This window comes from Gopherus evgoodei, chromosome 5 (assembly GCF_007399415.2).
Source record: "Gopherus evgoodei ecotype Sinaloan lineage chromosome 5, rGopEvg1_v1.p, whole genome shotgun sequence".
Lineage (NCBI taxonomy): Eukaryota > Metazoa > Chordata > Testudines > Testudinidae > Gopherus > Gopherus evgoodei.
Window position 1 is genome coordinate 35,224,784 of NC_044326.1, and position 14,301 is coordinate 35,239,084.

Consider the following 14,301-nt stretch of genomic DNA (forward strand, 5'->3'; position numbering starts at 1 on the left):
AGTCACCTCTCTCTCCCTTTTCTCGCCTCTAGGGAGCATAGGTACCCAACTCAGGCTTTGTGAATTGCTGTATTGTTCCTGTGGTTTTCTAAGTGCCTAAAAGTTAGGCATGGCTATGCTCAGTGTCAGAACACATAAAGTTGCTTTATGGATCTGGGCCTTAACTCTTACAGATCACTTCCTGGTCTAACTGTTGAAAACTAATGATATCTTATCCATACAGCAACACCACTTGGGATCTTCAGAGAGTATTAATGAGGGAGCACCTTATTTGAGAACTCAGAATTTAGAAATAGTTTAGCATCTGTGTGGTTAAATAACTTCTAGAACCCAAACATCTTTGGGAGAACGCCACTCTAGTATGATGTGAAGGATGGAGGCCACTAAGAAATGAATCCATTCAATATTTGCAGCTGTGTTCCAGTAGGGTTTTAGCCACTAGTTAGACAGCATTGCCATAAAGCATTGATACATTCATATTAACATTCATACTCTGTTATCAAATAAGCCCAAAACAGTATTATTAAAAAACCTTAATTAGTCCACAGTCCTCGGTGGCCAACTTTTTTGCCTCACTGAATGTTTGATTATTGATAACATGGATGATTATTAACATGCCTGGTCAATAGTGGATTTATAGCGTAGTTCAACCTCTACAAAAGAAGGTGCTACAATATTTAACAAACCAGCTAAAAAAATCCACGGACATATGGGTTATTAAAAATTGCATTTTCTCCAACAAGTCTGAAACTTTAACAAGATGTACATCCTGTGATAGTAATGGATAGTCAGATGGTTGTGACAATTAATCTGGGTTTCCTGTATAAAAATGAAAGCTTGGTACAGCAGAAATCATTAGGACATAAAATGAGTAGAAGGCTCTCTCTCCCAGAATTCAAAGGAAGAAGGTGTTTTTTCAAGCTGATAAAAAAGCATAGGTTGCTAATCATCAAGAGACAATCATCAGCCTTCCCAGTGCCATCTAAGCTGAAACACGCACTAACTATCTAGTTTGAGACAAAGTTTCATGAGCTCCTTTTGCTGGGGAATTTGAGTTAACTCTTCTGGAACTCAATTTAATTCTGACATCCTATTCATCTTCCTGCTTATTTCCCATCACTGACCCCGATCTTATTAAAAAACCTCTGAGAATGTCAGCAACTGCAGGTTTTTTTTTGACAAGTTACTCTGGAATGTGTTTAATGTCTCAAAGTTGTCATTGATTGAAACTATCAATTCTAAATGAGCAATTTAAAACTAATTTCCCTCTTTTTTTTTTTAATTTCTGTTTCTCTCCTGCCACATAGTTGGCATTATCTGGAGTAATTTAAAAAAGGACAGCATGGATGACCATTAAGAACATGCCTTTCCTTAGCCTGGTGCCTCATTTTCCCCCTGCAGGACACAAAGTTTATGGGAGTTACTTGTACTTTATAATGGTAAAACTGGGGCTCTAGAAACATGTCGTGGCATCTCCAGTTCGTCAAATCTTAGTAGTATTCATTGGGTATGCTCAGAATGGCGGTTTTATCCATTTAAAGGTGATCACGTATGTTTATGTGAAGCTAAATGAGGGAGGGACTAAGCAGCACATCTGTTACCAGCTAGTCTGTGCTCTCCCTCAAGCAAAATGTTAAGTGTGGCAAGAAGGAAAAAAGTTGTATTTCTATGAAAACGTGGCAAAACCTCAACAAATGCAGTAATCAGATTTGGTTCAGGTAAGTCTGATGTTTAGCTAGAGGTTTATATGAGCTGGCCATATTTTTTGAATAGGCAAAGCTGGGTTGGAAATCTCTTGAATAGATTTTTTTTTCCACGGAATTTGTTGGCCTTCCATTTTTAGTCTCACTTGGAAGTGCCATGAGAAGTACAAACACATTTTCTCATATTACTTTTGTACTTCTGATACTGTCTGAAAACCAGAGTAAAAAAAATCAGATAGCCAAATAATTCCTGATCTTCAGTAAAGGTTTGGTTTAAATTCACCTTCTACAACCAGATAATGCATGGGAATTGATTTTATCTGGACAGGTTTGTTTATCCCTTATATCCATATTTGAATGGAATATGCCAGATCTGGAGGAATTCCTCTACACAACACACAATACGTATAGACTCTTCTCATAACATTCAGTAAAAATATAAAAGCATGAGAGAGAGGATGTTATTAGAAGTTAATCTTTAATCATTTGTAAATAGCTAACTGCAGAGAACTGAGTATTACTTTGTCAAACACACACACTATGCTTCAAAGCCAGTTACTTGCAAAAAAAATTGCATCTGATTATGCACATTTCATTTACAGCTTAATATTTTAGAACTATAGGGCCAACATAAATTCAGTAAGAGATAGGGAGATTTACCTGAGACTCACTTACCAGGTCTGCATCTGACCGTAGGTCTGTAACCTCATCTGTACCCAGCACATATTTTTCTTAATACTTGTTGAACTCCTCTTTAATATTAGTGAAAGCAGTTTCTCCAATTGTTGTATTTCCTATGTATTAGTTACTAGTCTTTCTGGCATTCTGTAGGAGATTGGAAAGGTAACCAGTACACAGAGCTGGGGGGTGGGGTAAGGGGATGTGCTATGCTTGGATTTGAGTTGGTGGCAGAAGTGCATTGTCCTACTTTGTCACTACTTCTGTGGCACATTGTAGATTGTAAAGTCTTTTAGAGAAGAGACCATTTCTTTTTCTATAAAGTACAGAACACATTATGTGCACTATTTTATTATTGGACTTCTGACTATACATTCTTTTAATTGCAACAGAATCTACAGTCTAAGTCATCTCTGATTTACACCACTGTAAATCTGTTGGCTACAGTAGAGTTACTGATTTATTTAAGCCAGTGTAAATGAGAACACAATTAGGCCAGCATTCTCTAATAGCAATCTCAATAACTAGAATGTGTCTTTTCTGGTACGTCCACAATAAAGCAAATTGGTATGTCCTTTTGCGTACATGCCATGGGCGATCTGTTTGTGAGAAAATGAAAGCACATTTCCTTCCGATTTCTGTTTTCCATGTGATTGATATTAATCAGGTTTTTTTGCAAAGCACGGCTTATCTTGAACTGAACCCAAAGCAGATGAATATGTTGCTGTGCAATAAGATTTTCTTTTCTTGAAATGAAGAATGGGATGAAGATACTTATCTGAGATCAAACAGGCTTCAGGTAGAGTTTACATCAGCAACACTTTGAAATTCATTGTTACAGTACGGTTGATATCGGTAAGGAATGAGAATGGTACCCTCTATTGTGACTGCATTTATTAACTCATTTCCAGTAGTTAAAGAAAGTAGAGCTGCAGTCTACATCCAAATGCAGCCTTTTCTTCCTAAGATGAAAGGGACAAGTACAGCTAGTAATGAAAATTAATGGGTTCCCTGAGAAGGGCCAAAAATCTGCAAAAAAGTCTGTGAACTCCCTTCAGGGAGTCATGTTGGTAAATACAATAGTTTGCAATATAAGGTATCATATGTTACTCACTTTCCTTAGCAAGTTGCTATGTTTTTTTTGTAACAACAACATATGTTTGAAGGTATGGATGGCTAAATATCACTAATTATTTTTTCCTAAATCATGAGCCATATCCTCAAGTCGAGTATAATGAAATAGCTCCAGTGACTTAAATTGACTCCAGTTTTATGCCACATTAGGATTCTCCCTAGCCTCACTAGCTCCTCTGATTGGCAGTTCAGCTTTATTGTTCTACTCAGCCCACTGTGCCTCCTAATGCTTTTCAGTTCTCTTTGCTGCTCTCTCACTCAGCTCATCCAGCCATTCTCTTCTCCTTTCCCCGTTGTACAGCCCCTACTTGTAGATCTGGCTTACACCACTGTAATGTCCTTGTATCACTGCTTCTTAGCCCAGAGCAGAAACATGGTGAAACCCCAGTGTAGACAAGTCCTTAGATATGGTGGTCATGGAGGACAAATAGCTAGGTAGATATCTTGCCCAGGCTTCCAAGCAATACGATTTTCCAGCCAATCCAGTATAATTATTTTTTTTGCATTTGTTCTCTGTACCAATACGTTCACCAGCACTCTGCCGGTTATAGTAGTTGCTAGCTTCTTAATAAAAAAGAATAGCTGCAAATTAGCGCTGCCATCTGGCTTTCATTATAAGAGAGTGAGCCTTTCCCATCCCTTATTTTCCTTGTTCCAGAGAAATGCTGAAATAAAGAAACAATATGTTTTATTATTTGTCACACAGTCCCAGAAAGGGCCATCCTACTTTATGGTTGAGAGATGTGATTTAGTCTCCATGCTAAATCAGTCTTCAACTTCTCCTATGCAGAGATGGCCAATTGTACCTAATTGTGTGTGGTAGTTCAACGATATGGACTACTAGTCATTGGGGAATGAGCTGCTCATTATAGTTAGGACCACAAATTGAACTCAGACCACAGTCCCATAGGCTAAAGCTTGGTATTTTATACATTAAGTCATTCCTCCTTTCAACAATCTCTTTCTTACTTGGCGCGTGAAATGAATCAGGGAAAGATTATTTTCTGGGTAAATTGATAGTAAAACTCTGATGCAGACAGTTCCACAATTCGATTGCAGTCTGCCTTCCACTTATTGAATATCACATCAAGCAGCGGTTCAAAGGTTTTGTATGACAGCTTTAAAATCTGCAACGTTTGTAAAGGTACTTACTACATTGTGATCAGGTCACAGATCTAAATGTCAGTTTTGTATGCCTGGTTTGCACATTTCAAAACGATTTAGTAATTTTTTCATTTGATCTGCATGCATGAAGAGGTTTGAAATACAGAAACAATTTAGAATCATATTTAGTTTGTAACAGTTCAATTAACTTAAGTGCTGAAACATGCTTCTTTCTTACTAATTTGTTTAATTGGTTACTATTGCAATAACATATTTTAAAAGAATGCCTAAAAGGCCAGGGGCTAACTAAAGCCCACTTTAAGAATGCATGTCCCTGCACAAGCATGTGTGGAAAAAAAGGCAAACAAACAGTTAGCCTTCAGGTCATATTACTGGCATGCTGTCTGGTGAAAAGAGTACACGTACCCTAAACAAGAAATAGACTATCCAACAACTGCTTTCATATGACATTGTTATTTTTACAACCTCCAGTTTCCTCAGAGCAATTTTATTACCACTCAAAGGGCAGAGGACTCTAATAGTGGTATTATAAAATACACAAACTTGAGTCTCTGATAAATACGAGGAAAAACTAAGTAATAGGAGCATTGTAAAATGATTTATTGTAGGATGCTAATGCATGTGTACGCGGGAGGAAGGGCTTGTGTGATTTTTTATTTCAAGAAAACTTCTGCTTTCCTTCTGAAAGCCTGATTTCTATTTTGCTATCACCAGCAGTGACTCTCCTTTTTTGGACATTCCCTTTAAAAGTCTTTTGTACTAAACACGCCCCTGCCCTCCACCCCATGTCTATTAAAAGGTAGCAGTGCATAGTATAGGATATTTCTGTGCATTGTTGCCACTAGTATGGACTAATACAGGGAAATGATCTGCATGAACTGACGGGTCAAGCATGCTGGCTCTGTTATCTGTGAGTTTCCTGGACCTCCATGTGGCCAAAAAGGAAGGTATGGATCTTCAGTGAGTTATTATTCTTAGTTCTATTTCTCGGATTTGCATAAAAAAATTACAATGTCAAAGTCAAATGTGCAAGCACAAAAATCAAGAATCCACAGAGAAACAGAAATTATTAATCATCAATAACATCAGCTCACTTAATAACACACAGATTTGAAGGTCTGATCACAGTGAGGTTGTTCTGTTGTGCAAACTTGCTGTTTAAGGTAATGGCCTATTCCCCAACAAAAATTATTGCATATAGAATATTAATGGAGGGTCAAGAAGCAGCTTTGCAATGAAGGTTTAGAAGTAAATAAAACTGTAAAATGCATAGTAAAGATCAGCAATTGGGTGCCTATAGCAAAATCTATATTGCTATTAAGGGTGAATAAGAGAAAGTCCTGGGAAACTGTGCCAAAGATAAAGTTATGACAGAAACAAGAGCTAAGGGGGAAATGAGAGAAAAAGCAGATAAGGGAACAAAGGACACATAACATGCTGCAATCTCTAAACCAAGTGCTCTGTTGGATGGCCTTGTCCTCTGCCCACTATTGGGACCCAAATTTATGCTGTGTTCATAGGCCTAACATATTGGGCCTGATTCTTCTCTAATGCATCCTGATGTAAATGAGAAATAACTCTGCTGAAGTCAATGGCGCAAAATTGATATAAACGAAGGAAGAATCGGGCCCAGTGTTACATGCTGTGATGGTTACTTGTATTATATTTGAATGTATATCATCTCCTAACCCACAATTACCTCTGTTCTTAGAGTGTTCTTACCAGTACACAGAACAAGACGTATAGCACATAGCAACATTAACGCAGTTCCCCAGAAAAATAGATAGTTCTACTTCTCATTTAAAGTCACATACCAAACCAGCTGCGCTTTCTCGCTAATGCCAGTCCTGTACCAATTTAGCAACATGACTGACTACATTAATTTTTGGCAAAGTAGTCCAGTTCTCCCTACAGCATGGTGCCAGTAGCAATCCATTTCCACCACACCCTTCTCAAAGAGGCAACATGGGCTCTGCCTTTGCAAGATATTACATAGTGCATACTTGACCCCTTTTGGACATTATTCTCATTGATGTAAGTTACAGGAGAGGCAAAAGGAACCAAAGGGCTTTGAGTTGCAGTGGAGAATGTTTTCAGTGAGCACATAAATACAGAGACACAGAAGATCTAATGTACTTGGCCATAAATAAAGCATGTGACATGATACTGTATCATTATGTTCATTTTACAAGACTATGATAAATTTTGTACAAAGTATGCCTTGTGAGGTATCATTTGAAAGCTTATAATCTGCTGACCATTATTGTCCTGGTAAAATACGTGTGGCAACATCATATGTAAAGTTACACAATTTTACAGGGGCAACATTTTAGATTTTTTTGGGTGTGCAACTTTAACCGTGATTCCAAGGGCTACTTAGGTACCTGAAATCTCTAGGGTTTCTTTTTGCAGATAGCTTAGAAATTAGCTAATAGGAGCACTGTATCTAATTCCTATAGTAAAGAGAGGATTTAATAAATATTGGACCAACTCAGCTCTAACACTAACATATTCTCGTCTTATGTCAAGTCACTTAAGGAACACTGGTTAAGTTTAAAATTTTAACGTATATTCATTGTTACTAACTCTTGAAAACAACAATTGAAACAATTGTAGAAAAATCTAGATTACTTTCTACCACATTCTGCAGTTCATCAAGCTTGGAATAGATCATTTAACTTTTGAAACATCCAACTGGGGCAAGGCCCCATGAGTTTATACTGCACCTGCCTGGGGCTCTAGAGGTGTTACCACACTACAAATAATAGACTAGAAACTAATCTTAAACAGGTGTGAAACTGATGCTTTCAATCACTTTCACAACATGTGAAAAAACTCATGACTCAGGCTCACCAAAAATCATGAGATTGGCTTTAAAATCATGAGCTTAAGTAAAAATAACAGATTTGGGGTTCTTTTTATTTGCCTTCTGATTTTTGAGCCTTTAGGGTGCACTGGGGTCCCATTTGAAGCTTTCTCCACAGCCATGAGTACTAGAAACTTCATTTTTCTTCAAGAATGAAGGCTGAAATCATCACATATCTACTTGATTTCCAGGAGCTGGGGCTTTATGGAAAATAATTATCATGAGACATGACAAAACCATGAGAGTTGACAACACTGCTTTTACTTCTGTTTAAAGGCAAGTTACTTTCCAGAAGTCTCTTAAACACAACACTACAGAGATTGAGTTGCAGTTTTCACAGGAGAATTTTTAAAAACCAAACACTAAGAAAATTCTATATTTTAAAGCTGAGAAGAAAACTGAGACTTCTGCAGTATATCAGGGCCACTGCAGGCAGGAAAGGAAAAGAAACATGCACAGGAGCACTAGGCAGCTCTTCTTTTAGCAAGAAAGATGGAGAGTCAAATCTTCTAGTTCTTAATCAGCTAAAACGTCTGTTGCCATCAGTGCTTCCACTCATAGATATAAACATCATAGTGACCATGTGATAACATGTGTGGTCAATAACTATACACTTCATACTTAAATATCTGAGCCATCTTATCCAGAGTCACTGTCATAAACAGATAGTTACGGGTTAATGTCTCTTTTACCTGTAAAGGGTTAACAAACAGGGAACCAAACACCTGACCAGGGGACCAATCAGGAGACAAGATACTTTCAAATCTCGGTGGAGGGAAGCCTTTGTTTGTGTTTTTTGGGTTTGGCTTTGTTCTTTCTGAGACCTGGAAGGGACTAGACGTGCAACCAGGTTTCTTGCCAATCTCCCTGTTACAGTCTCTTATATATTCAGAATAGTGAGTATTAAGTAGAACAAGTGGTTATAGTCTTTTGATTGTTTTCTATATTTGCAAATATGTATTTGGCTGGAAGTATTTTAAATTGTATTTCAGCTGGAGGAGGCTTTTTCTCCAGTTTCTATCAGCTGACAGACCCTGTAACTTTTACCATCTAAATTGCAGCGATAACTTTTACTTTTTTTCTTTCTTTTTATTAAAAATTCTGCTTTTTAAGACGTGTTTGATTTTTTCCCCTTGTTGAGGCTCAAGGGAATTGAGTCTGTACTTAACAGGGAAGGAGAAGGGAGGGGGAGAGAAGAGGGGGAACCACTCTGATTTCTCTGTGTTGTGATTCAAGGTGTTTGAATCACGGTGATCTCCTAGTGTACCCAGGGCAGGAAAGATCTGGGAGGAAGAAAGGAGAAGGGGAGGGAAATGGTTTATTCCCTTGTGTTGTAAGACTCAAGGAATTTGGGTCTTGGGGTCCCCAGGGAAGGTTTTGGGGAGGACTAGAGTGCTCCAAAACACTATGTATTTTTAAGTGGTGGCAATGTATCAGATCTAAGCTGGTAATTAAGCTTAGAGGAATTCATGCTGGTACCCCAATTTTTTGGACTCTAAGGTTCAGATTGGGGAAAGATACTATGACAGTAACACATCTTATATTCATTGGCTGAGGGACTGGATTTTCTGGCATATTCTGAACAGCGCTGAGCATGCCGATGATGCTCAGTGAATAATGCAAATCATGACAATAATAATTGACTTCATAGACTCTGTTGATGCAGTTTCTGTTCTTTGTTCTGGAATTGGCCTGAATCCAGCTGAAATTTGAGGCATAAACACATCTGATACTCATATGACACTTTCTTATTCCTTCCTTTTCTCAAACTCAGAACGAACAAACAAAAATCACTGAAGAAAATGGTTTTCAGTTAAAATGTAAAATTGCACAGTGTCGCAACCCTAAACCTATGCTCAAACATGGTGTCTGTACGGCCCATTGTCAATCAAAGGGTCACATTGGTGCCGTGTGCAACACCGTAGTGCCGTGTGCTACCCTATGGTGTGGTGTGCAACATTATAGTGCAGTGTGCCTATTCGCGAATCTTCTGTCTGGTCAATTGCACCCAAAAATGCAGCTAGATCGCTAGTGGGCTTTACAAAGCACCAAACCTTCTCAGTGCATTTGAAAATCTCAGTAGGGTGCTTAAATACTTTTGAAAATCTGGCCTTTGGGTCCAGTTCACCCCATCACCTGCTGCAATATAATTCAGGAGTTGCTGGCCAACAGCACTCATATTAATCAGCTGGGAGTAGTTTACATGCTAGAGGCTGTTTGTGAGCAGAACCAGGAATTGTTGCTGTCACAGCAAAGCAGTGTAAAAGGCACTTCAGGTTGGAGAATTGAGGGGACACACTTGTCTACCTGTCCAGATTTTACCCTGGGTAATATCATGGATACTACATGGGACATTGTTGATAGAGATTAGTATAAGAATTATTAGGTGAATAAGGAACTTACTAAAGGGGAGAAGGCAACAGGTTGTACTGAAAGGGAACTATAGAACTGGAAAAAGGTCACTAGAATTCCTCAAGGATTGAGCTTGGGGCCAATCTTATGCAATATGTTTATTAATGACCTTGGCACAAAAAGTTGGAGTGTGCTAGTTAAATTTCCTGATGTGACAAAATTGGGAGGCATCACTACAAAGGAAAGATCAGAATATTATACAGGAAAGTATACAGGGATGAAGTTCAATAGTACAAAGAGTAAGGGCATGTATTTAGGGTTTAATAATAAGAACTTGTGCTCCAACGTGGGGACACATCATTTGGAAGTAACAGAGGAGCTGAGAGACTTGGGTATATAGGTTGATGACAAAATGAGCCACCAATGTAATGCATCTGTGAAAAAGGCAAATGCAATCCTATCAGGCTCCTCATTTCCAGTAGAGCTAGAAAAGCATTAAAGCCATTGTACAAAGCACTGGTAAGACCTCGTCTTGAATATTGCCTACAGTTCTGGTCACTCATGTTGAAGGAAGATTAATTCAGACAGAAGAGGTGCAGGGAGCAATTACTAGGATGAGCAGGGGAATGGAGGGTCAGTCTTAGGAGAGGAGCCTGAAAAAGGTTGGCTTGTTTAGCCTAGTAAAAAGAAGGCTGAGAGGGTATACTTGCTGTCTATCAATACATCAGAGGGGTAACCACAAGGGAGGGTAAAGAGCTACTTAAGCTAAAGGACAATGTTGGCACATGTACAAATGGTTATAAACTGGCCATGAACAAATTCAGGCTGGCACAAGATGATGGTTTCTTACCATCAGAGGGGTGAGGTTCTGCAACAGCCTCCCGCTAGGAGTTGTAGGGGCAAACAACTTAAATAGTTTTAAGAGAGCTGGACAAATTTATGCATGCGATTGTGGGGGTGAGTCAGGACTCGGCATCCCTGGGGCTCATTTCCAGTTTATGTTTCTAAAATCTCATGCTTCATGGCTTCAGGTGCCTACCTGCAGGGGTCAGGAAGATATCCCTTCCCTGTGTATTCTGAGTGTGCAAGGGAGGTTGGTTTCCTGCCTCTGAAGCATCAGAGATGGCCATATCTGGAGAGAGGACACTGGATGGGGTAGGCCAGAGAGAGAGAATGATTCTGCGGAGTCCAGTGGCAAGCCCCCCTGAAGAGATGGGATACCCTTGGTCCAGTCCCTCTATTCTAATAATTCTTTTTTTATTTACCCAGCATGTCAAGGGAGAAACTGAAGAAACTCACATCAGACTACCCCAGAGCTCAGTTGTTAGGGCACTCACCTGAGAAATAGGAGACCCCTGTTCAAAACCTTTCTTCCCCCTCTGACAGAGAGCAGGGGCAAATGGGTCTCCTACATCCTAGGCAAGTGTTCTAAGCATCACCTTCTCCTTCTCCAACCATTTTGTGTAGATGGAGGCAGGCACCTAATTCATTCCCTCAAGACCCAACTTAGTTCTGACTCCAGGAGATGGGATCACTTGCAGAGCTAGGTGCCTACCTGCAGCCTGGACTTAGGCACCTGTAGTCAAGAGAGGGGTATAGCTTAGAACACATCCCTGTCATCAACATCTCCCACTGGGTAGCTTTCATTGTTTCCTGCTGATGTTTGTGGATCTCATTCATAGACAGCTGTATCTCCCCAGTCATTGTACAGAAAGCTTAGGCACCTAACTGGATTTTTGTGGATTGCAGTGTTGTTCCTGTGATTTTTCTAGACATTTAAAAATTAGATGCTGTGATGCTTAGCATTGCAATGCCTACTTCTCTTTGTAAATCCCACCAGTTCAACATCCAGATTTTATATACACATTGACAGAAGCGAGCACCGCAGAATAAGGCGAAGTAAAACTAATAGTTGGTACTGGTTTCCCCTAGAACTCAGAGTTTTCCCAGAAGTGTCAGGTAAAGTTGCAGGCATATGAGAAGTCCTGGGAGTTTGGCACCTATACTGTACCGGCTAAATGTTGTGTATCGTCAAAACCATTTGTAGCCAGATAAGATGGTGATGGAGGCCAAATAAATGTCTGTGATATATAAATACATTCATTACATAAATCGAAAAGCTAGAGTAAATCCTGATTGTATTAACACTGTGAGGGGAATGTGTGAATGAGCCAAGATGTCTGTTTTATGACCACGGATTGGGAATGGCATTCAAATGACTACTCAAGTATGAGCTTTGTCAAGGAACCAAGCACCTCCATCTTAAGAAAACATAAAAATTACTCACTTGCCAGACAAGACCTTGTAGAAGACCAGGGGTCAGCAATCTTTCAGAAGTGGTGTGCCAAATCTTCATTTATTCGCTCTAATTTAAGGTTTTGCATCCCAGTAATACATTTTAACATTTTTAGAAGGTCTCTCTCTAAGTCTATAATATATAACTAAATTATTGTTGTATGTAAAGTAAATAAGGTTTTTAAAATGTTTAAGAAGCTTCATTTAAAATTAAATTAAATTGCAGAGCTTCCCCCCCCCGCATACCGGTGTGAGTGCCTCTGAAAATCAGCTTGCATGCCACCTTTGGCGCGCATGGCATAGGTTGCCTACCCCTAGGCTAGACTCTTGTGAGCTAGGTTGATAGAAGTACTTGATGGTTGTTGACTACTTGTCTCAGATATTAGGGAATTGCATATTTTTCCTGATCTTCCCAGAGTGACTTTGATAAATTCCTTGAATAATGTTTGCACAGGGGGAAAGACTAGGGGTGATATGGTCACACTCACATTGCCCCTTGTATGGTGGATAAAAAGGTCAGGATGTCATAAAGGCAGTTCAAAAATCCCTGGATTTTCCCAGGTCAGGAATTCCAGGCTCTTCTTCAGCCACTCATTATAAATTGAATAAAATGTCGCTCAACACAAGTGAAGAATAGCCTACCATGGAGATCATTAATGCCTATTTATACCCAGATGATTTAAGAATTCAGTGCTCCTCTGTTGAGCAACCCTACTTTCAGCTGCTAGAGCCTTGCATAAAGATACAATTCGTGCTGGTAAGTGGATCTTGTTAGCACCAATCAAAAATATAAGTGGGGATGGAGTATCTCTTTGGGCTGAAGGAACTAGCTCTTCAGACTTAAGAGGGCTTGCAAGAAAATCCTACAAACAACCAGCCTTGAGAAGAAAAGTTAGACTGAAGTTGATATTTTGTTGTTGTCATCTGAGTTACTAGTAAAGCCAACCCCGAGGAAAGAAGTCGATGTGGAATAGATGTAAAATGTGCATATACTCTGACTGGAGTGGAGGGGAAATTCCACCTGCTTACGCTGCTGTAGAAGACTAAATGTACCCTAAGAGAGCAAATCTGAAGTAAGGTCAGACAGCCTGAGAAAAGTGCAAAAGATCCATATAAATTTCCCTTTGACAAAAGGAAAGCTTCCAGGGCATTGCCTAGCTGGTGCTTGGTTGAGTGTAAAATTGGATGGTGTGTGAGGGAGAGAGAGAGACTGAGCAACACTTGCTTTTGTACAAAACAAATGAACATTTCAAAGGCCCCTACACAGCCAATACCAAGACATACAATCAAGAGGAACAGGAGAAATTTGCCACTCATCCCAGGAGAGTTATTGTAATGAGACTCAGCAATCCATCATCCCAGATTCCGAGATGCCTGGTACATGATCAACCATTACCATTTCTACTGCACAGGAAACTAGGGGCAGAGATAGCCATGCAAACCATTTTGCCAGACTGTCACTATCACCAAAAAGCAACAATGACTGATTCTTACTCTGTTGCATTAAAAATAATCAAAATAATGTTATATATTGTAAAGAAGAAGAAAAAACCCGCAATCTCTCGGCTATTCCTTCCTCTGGGTTTTGCAGAAATCTCCAAGCTAATTCCTCCTCTGGGTAAGTCTTGCTTTCTTTCTATCTGTCTTTTAAGATTTTTGGGCAGGAACTATATTTTGTACAGCACCAAGCACATTATCATTTGTATTTATTAGGTTAGGTGCCAACAAATAGTAGTCCTGAGATCAATGTTTCTAGAGGGACAGTGATAAGGAACTCCAAGTGTTACAGAACCCAGTAGCCGGATAGATGTAGCAAACACAGATGGGCCAGAATAATCTCCAGTCTGTTCTTGTGATGCATTTAGTACCTCACTTGAGATAGTTTACTGTGTTACTATCTTTGTCTAATGTTGCATTATGTTATTTGTACAGTGACTAAGCATAGTTTTCAGAAAATACACTGTTTTCCTAATAATCAAGGCCCTTCATTTATTTTGTTTAAAATTTCTCATGAATTTACCAGTGTTTATGTCTTATCAAAAAAAATCCCTGATAAGAATTTTTTGGTAAGAAATCAATAAACTCCCCAAAACAAATGGCCTTACTAATAGTCAGAGAATGGGAAATGTGAGGCGGGGGGAATGTAGG